This window comes from Sminthopsis crassicaudata, chromosome 1, assembly GCF_048593235.1.
Source record: "Sminthopsis crassicaudata isolate SCR6 chromosome 1, ASM4859323v1, whole genome shotgun sequence".
NCBI lineage: Eukaryota > Metazoa > Chordata > Mammalia > Dasyuromorphia > Dasyuridae > Sminthopsis > Sminthopsis crassicaudata.
Genome location: NC_133617.1, coordinates 56444458 through 56451286, shown reverse-complemented (window position 1 = coordinate 56451286; position 6829 = coordinate 56444458). Strand labels below are relative to the sequence as shown.

The 6829-nt window shown below is 59.8% G+C and overlaps 1 long non-coding RNA gene across 1 annotated transcript; it reads left to right on the top strand.

Moving 5' to 3' along the window:
* Positions 1-287: 287 nt before the first annotated feature.
* LOC141563606 (uncharacterized) lies at positions 288-3230 on the top strand. Its single transcript, XR_012488465.1, has 2 exons — positions 288-573; positions 1339-3230. It is a non-coding gene; the product is annotated as an uncharacterized LOC141563606 (long non-coding RNA).
* Positions 3231-6829: the final 3599 nt, after the last annotated feature.

Below are 6829 nucleotides of genomic sequence, written 5' to 3'. Positions count from 1 at the left end.
GAGCCCATTCAATGCCGGAACCCAGCGGGAGAAGCCCATCCTTCCGGTGCTTCAAACCCCAGGTGGCCTGTTCCTCCCTCGGGCCCCTTCCCCAAGGACCTCCCAAAGCTTCCTCCCCTCCCTTTCCCTTTGGGTGTCCCATTTATCCTTCCCCGGGTGATCCAGAGCAATCCGGGCCTCCCCAGACACCGACCAGAGGGATTACTTTCAGTGGGGACATGAGTCATTGCACGGTCTTGGGCAAATCCTGACTCCCACTTTCCTTATCTGCGAGGCGGCCAGGGGAGGGGAGTGCTGGGCCAGCCTTTGTCTCGGCTGGAGACTGGGGGGCGGCTGAGCCAGGCCGGGTAGCCCCCGGATGTCTGTTTGCTGACATCATGGAGAGGGAGCCGAGGCCGAGGAGTGTTAGCGGTCAGAACATCCCCTTCCCCCGGCTGGGGATGAGAGGCCCCTTTGTAGGCAGAGGGCCCCGGAGGCCTGTGCTGGGCGGGGCAGGGGCAGGAAGGCACAAGACCCAGAGGTCTGAGCCCGCCCGGGGCTCGGGCCAATCCCTGCCCTCAGGAGGACCCAGAGGTATGGGGGAGGGGGGCGCGGAGAGAGCCCCCACATGGAACCCGGGCCTGGCTAGCACACAGCGCCCGGGGAAAGGCGCCGGCCGAGCCAGGCCGGCCTGAGAACCACAGGGAGATGCAGGCGTGATAGACGCACGCCGATCTGGGCCCCTCCCGCCAGAGGTGGGGGCGGAGGGAGGGAGAGCGGCCCGGGGAGGAGGAAACAGCGAGGAGAAGCCTTTCGGTTGGCGCCCGGGCCCAGGCGCACCCGCCCCCCCCCCCCCCCCCCCCCCGTCTCCATCCCCGGGGCTGTCGGAGAGGTTCCCGGCCCCGGGGCCGGAGTTAAAGGGACAGGATGCTCCACCTCTCCCCTCCTCCCCCTCCCCCCCCCCCCCCCCCCCCCCCCCCCCGTCTGGTCCCGGGACGGCCGACGGCTGCGGCCCGGGTTTCTCTGGGGCGCTAACGATCTCGCTGTCCCTCCCGCGGCGCTGCTCGCGCAGGCCTCTCCCTGTGATCCGGGGCCAGGACGGGGCGCTGGATCCGAGGCTAGGGAAGGGGATTCGGGAGAGCCCGAATCCTGCCCGCGGGGACCCCACGACGCCGCTCCCGGGACGCCCGCGCCTGGAGGAGCCAGAAGGGTCCCGAGATCCGGAAGCTGGGCCGAGCTGCCCGACTGGACTGCGGGCACCGGGAGAGGGGGCGGGGCTGCTGTCAGTCACCCCGCTCCGGCCGTGCTTGTGCCCGCCTCCCGGCCACATCTGCCTTTGTTGTTCTTTCTCTTTTCCAGCCTCTGTCCAGCGCTGGGCCCGCCTCTGGCCCCCCTAGGGGCGAAGGATTTAGCCCTGAAAAGGAGAGCGATCACTGCTTTCTGGTGCTCGGACGAGGCGCAGCGTTTGCCTTTGGAAGCCCGCTTTCCATTCTGTCCTGCTGCTAGCTCCCTGCGTGACCCCGTGACTTTGGGCAATTCAATTTCATTCCACCCAGCTGGCATTTGAGGGTATCAGGTGCCGGCCCCACGAGAAGGGAACCCGGATAGAAATTCAAAGCCAGTCTCCAGTCTCAGTTTCTCCATTTGTGAAACGAGAGGGCCGGGCCCGCTGACCCCTAGGGTCCCTCCCATGGCCAACCCTGCGACTTTCCAGAGGAAGCCCGAGGAGGGGAGGGGCCTGTCCCCAGGCCGTTCAGCTGGGATATGTCACAGGCATTCAGCCGTCTCCCGGCCCTGAGCCCAAAGCTTCCTCCCAGGCCCAGACGCGGGGGTGACCTTCCCCAAACCCATCTCCCAATGGCCGAGCCGCGGCGAGGCGCTGCTCCGCACTCAAGGGCCCCCAAGGACAGCGGCCCGGCTCCGAGGCGCTTCCCTGCCCCAAGGAGCTGCCCGCCGGATCTCGGCGCCTCTGGGGAGGACCCAGGCTCCCCAGGGACTCTGAGGCATCCACTGAGCCAGGCTGTAACCCGCCGCCGCAGCCCCGGGAGCCGCCGCGTGAAACTGGAGCGCGGAGGCGAGTGGTCCGACAAACTCCGCCCCGGGTCTCACTGGAGCTCAGTGTCTCGCAATTTGTCCCCCAAGTCTGTCAGGGCCCTGGGCTCTCCCTCCCCCACTCACTGCCCCTTGAGAATTTAGGGGGCGGCCCTTCGTCTTTTCAGCTACCTTCTTCCCTCTAGGCGACCCTTTCCCCCACCTATGCCCACCCTCAGCTGTGCCCATTCATCAATGGGCCCTAGCGATGCCCATCCCCCAGCTGTGCCCACCCCCTCACCCGGGTCGCTTCTGTCCTGCTCTCTCTGTTCTCCCACCTGTGGCCATGCTTGTGCCTTCAGGGCTGCTTATTTGTGCTCCCTCCCAGCTAAGCCCAGCTTCAGTTTTGCCCTTTTAGGTGAAGTGCCCAATGTCTGGAATGGGGGTGGGCAGTGCGGGGCCATCTCTGACCTGGGCGGGTAGGGGGCGGTGGGAGTTAATCAGCATCCTCGGGCCCATCAGCCTGTCATGGGGCGGGCGCTGGTGCCCGTGCGTCGGCGTGTCCGGGCGTGTGTCCGGGCCGTGAGTCAGTGGCGTTGGGGTTCCATGTGACCCGCCAGGTGCCTGTGAGTGGGGACCCGGGTTATCCGTGTGGATTCTGCGGCTCCCTGTGCCTCACCGTGTGTCATCCTGGGCCCGGGACGCCGTCATGTGTGCATCACCCGCGGGCCCGGCTGGGCTGGGGGAGCCCTGAACCTGTCTGGAAGTGAATCAGGCCCAGCTCCCGAGGTCCGGGTACTCCCCCTCTCCGGCAGTGCCAGTAAGTAGCTCCCCACTGTCTCTAGCAGGAAACAACGCTCTCTGTTTTAGAAATACAAGCTTTCCCAGCCCCCCTTCCCAGAAGAATGGCTCCCTCCTCCCTCTCAGGCGCTCCCCGTCCCAGCCAGACCCGCTGCTCACCTTGGGAGTCCCAGGCTCCCTCCCAGACTCGGCAGAAGGGCCCCCACACTGGACAGGGGCCTTCCTGGGGGCTGAACTGGGGAGGCCTCAAGTCCTGGGTGGAGATGCTGTTTCATGGTGACTATTGTGTGTCCCCACATCTTTGTATTGTTGCACACACATGCCCATGTTACTGCTTGAGGGCTGAGATACTTTTGTTTTTATCATTATGTCCTCCTTCCCGAGCAGAACAGGCCCTTAATAAATATTTGTGGCATGAATAACAGTGGCTGGTTTCAGAGTACTTTACACACATCTCAAGTCATCCTGACGATAATTGCCAAAGTTGGTTCACAGGTGTGAGTGTGCCCATTTAACAGATGAAAACAACAGAGGCTTATGGAGTCTAAGTGGTTTACCAACATTCACATGGGGGCAGGATTCAAACCTCAGGTCCCCACTGAGTCCTTCCCCATCCTCCCCCCTTGACCTCTGGCACAAGGTTTCTCTGCCTGCCTTGGTGCCAGTGTTGGGGAGGATGGAGATCAGGTGACTTGGAAGCCGCCTGCACATTTCGTGTGAGTGGGATGCACGTGCTAACCGCCAAGTCTGCACACACCTGTACCCGCATGCAGGCAAACATGCATGTGTCCTCATGTTCTAGTGCGTCAGCACGTGTGCCGAGGGCCCCCTGTGCCCTGTCCGCACGTCGGTGGGGAAAATGGCAGAAGAGAATGGGAAGAGCGCTAGATCTGAACTCCTGTTCCTAGGAATTTGGCTGCCTCAGTCACTCGCTGGATGATCTCGGAGAGGTCATTTAGCTCCTAGTTTCCTCACCTGTCAAAGGTGCAGCTGGATGATTTCTGGGACCCCTGTGTCTCCAAAGCTCAGCGAGGAAAGGTGATACAATGCTGGACAACTGGGATGGGGGGGGCGAGAGCCGGAGAGACTGGGGACGGCCTGGAGGTGCCCTCTACAAAGCGCCCGGGATGGGCTGAGCTGTCACCAGCTGGGGCCCAGGCCAGATCAGATTCCCCACATGGGCAGGGAGTGTGGACAGCTCCCTTCTGGACGGCTGCATGGAGGAAGGCGGGTGGCTGGAGCCCCCGGCTCCCCCCGGGAAGGGTGGGTGTTGACAGGCACAGTTGGGCAAGAGGATGCTGACAGCTGGCAGTTAGGGCCTGCGGTTGGTGTAGGGCGAAGGCCAGAGCACGGGGAACCCGTGTTGGGTTTTAGCATGTGTGTACATGCATGTGCACAGGTGGGTGGGGGTGGCTCCCCAGCGGGCCAGGCTGCTTGATTCTCAAGGTCTGGAAGGAGACATGTTCCTACAGGGAGAGGGAGAAAAAGAGAGAGAGAGAGGGGAGAGACAGACAGGAGAGGAGAAGATCAAGAGGCTGAGAAGGAGAGGGACAAAGGAGGTTGAGAGAGGGACAGAAAGACAAAGATGGAGACAGAAACCAAGAAAGACATAGACAGGAGAGGAAGAGATAAAGAAAGAGGCTGAAAGAGAGAGAGACAAAGAGAGACTGGGGGGGAGAGAAAGGCTGAGAGAGGAAGAGAAAAAGACAGAAAGACAAAGATGGAGACAGAGACAGAAACCAAGAGAGACATGCACACACACACAGAGCAAGAGAATGACAAAGAGACAGACAGACAGAAAGACAGGAGAGGAAGAGACCAAAGGAGAGGCTGAGACAGGGAGATAGACAAAGATAGGGACTAAGAGAGGGACAGAAAGACAAAGGTGGAGACAGAAACCTGAGACACACACACACAGATGGAGACAGAGACAGGAATAATAAAGACAGAGAGAGACAGGGACAGACAGAAGGAGAGAGAGGAAGAGAGGGAGGGAAGAAGGAAGAGACAGAGACAGACTGAGGAATAGAGACAAAAGTGAGAGCCTGAGAGGGAGAGGGACAATGAGAGTCTGAGAGGAAGACAAAGGAAAGCTGAAAGGAAGATAAAGAGAGAGGCTGGGAAGCAGAGACAAAGAGAGGCTGGGAGGCAGAGACAAAGAGAGAGGCTGGGAGGCAGAGACAGAGAGGCTGGGAGGCAGAGACAAAGAGAGGCTGGGAGGCAGAGACAGAGAGAAAGGCTGAGAGGCAGAGACAAAGAGAGAAGTTGAGAGAGAAAAACAAATAGAGCTGGGAGGCAGAGACAAAGAGAGGCTGGGAGGCAGAGACAAAGAGAGGCTGGGAGGCAGAGAAGCTGGGAGGCAGAGACAAAGAGAGAGGCTGGGAGGCAGAGACAGAGAGGCTGGGAGGCAGAGACAAAGAGAGGCTGGGAGGCAGAGACAGAGAGAAAGGCTGAGAGGCAGAGACAAAGAGAGAAGTTGAGAGAGAAAAACAAATAGAGCTGGGAGGCAGAGACAAAGAGAGGCTGGGAGGCAGAGACAAAGAGAGGCTGGGAGGCAGAGACAAAGAGAGGCTGGGAAGCAGAGACAAAGAGAGGCTGGGAAGCAGAGACAAAGAGGCTGGGAGGCAGAGACAAAGAGGCTGGGGGAAGAGACAAAGAGGCTGGGAGGCAGAGACAAAGAGAGGCTGGGAGGCAGAGACAAAGAGAGGATGGGAGACAGAGACAGAGAGAAAGGCTGAGAGGCAGAGACAAAGAGAGGCTGGGGGGCAGAGACAAAGAGACAGACTGAGGAATAGAGACAAAAGTGAGCCTGAGAGGGAGAGGGACAATGAGAGTCTGAGAGGAAGACAAAGGAAAGCTGAAAGGAAGATAAAGAGAGAGGCTGGGAAGCAGAGACAAAGAGAGGCTGGGAGGCAGAGACAAAGAGAGGCTGGGAGGCAGAGACAAAGAGAGGCTGGGAGGCAGAGACAAAGAGAGGCTGGGAGGCAGAGACAGAGAGGCTGGGAGGCAGAGACAAAGAGAGGCTGGGAGGCAGAGACAGAGAGAAAGGCTGAGAGGCAGAGACAAAGAGAGAAGTTGAGAGAGAAAAACAAATAGAGCTGGGAGGCAGAGACAAAGAGAGGCTGGGAGGCAGAGACAAAGAGAGGCTGGGAGGCAGAGACAAAGAGAGGCTGGGAGGCAGAGACAAAGAGAAAGGCTGAGAGGCAGAGACAAAGAGAGGCTGGGAGACAGAGACAAAGAGAGGCTGGGAGGCAGAGACAAAGAGAGGCTGGGAGACAGAGACAAAGAGGCTGGGGGAAGAGACAAAGAGGCTGGGAGGCAGAGACAAAGAGAGGCTGGGAGGCAGAGACAAAGAGAGAGGCTGGGAGGCAGAGACAAAGAGAGAGGCTGGGAGGCAGAGACAAAGAGAGGCTGGGAGGCAGAGACAAAGAGAGGCTGGGAGGCAGAGACAAAGAGAAAGGCTGAGAGGCAGAGACAAAGAGAGGCTGGGAGACATAGACAAAGAGAGGCTGGGAGACAGAGACAAAGAGAGGCTGGGAGGCAGAGACAAAGAGGCTGGGAGACAGAGACAAAGAGAGGCTGGGAGGCAGAGACAAAGAGGCTGGGAGGCAGAGACAAAGAGAGAGGCTGGGAGGCAGAGACAAAGAGAGGCTGAGAGACAGAGACAAAGAGAGGCTGGGAGGCAGAGACAAAGAGGCTGGGAGGCAGAGACAAAGAGAGGCTGGGAGGCAGAGACAAAGAGAAAGGCTGGGAGGCAGAGACAAAGAGAGGTTGGGAGGCAGAGACAAAGAGAGAGGCTGGGAGGCAGAGACAAAGAGAGGCTGGGAGGCAGAGACAAAGAGAGGCTGGGAGGCAGAGACAAAGAGGCTGGGAGGCAGAGACAAAGAGGCTGGGAGGCAGAGACAAAGAGAGGCTGGGAGGCAGAGACAAAGAGAGGCTGGGAGGCAGAGACAAAGAGAGGCTGGGAGGCAGAGACAAAGAGGCTGGGAGGCAGAGACAAAGAGGCTGGGAGGCAGAG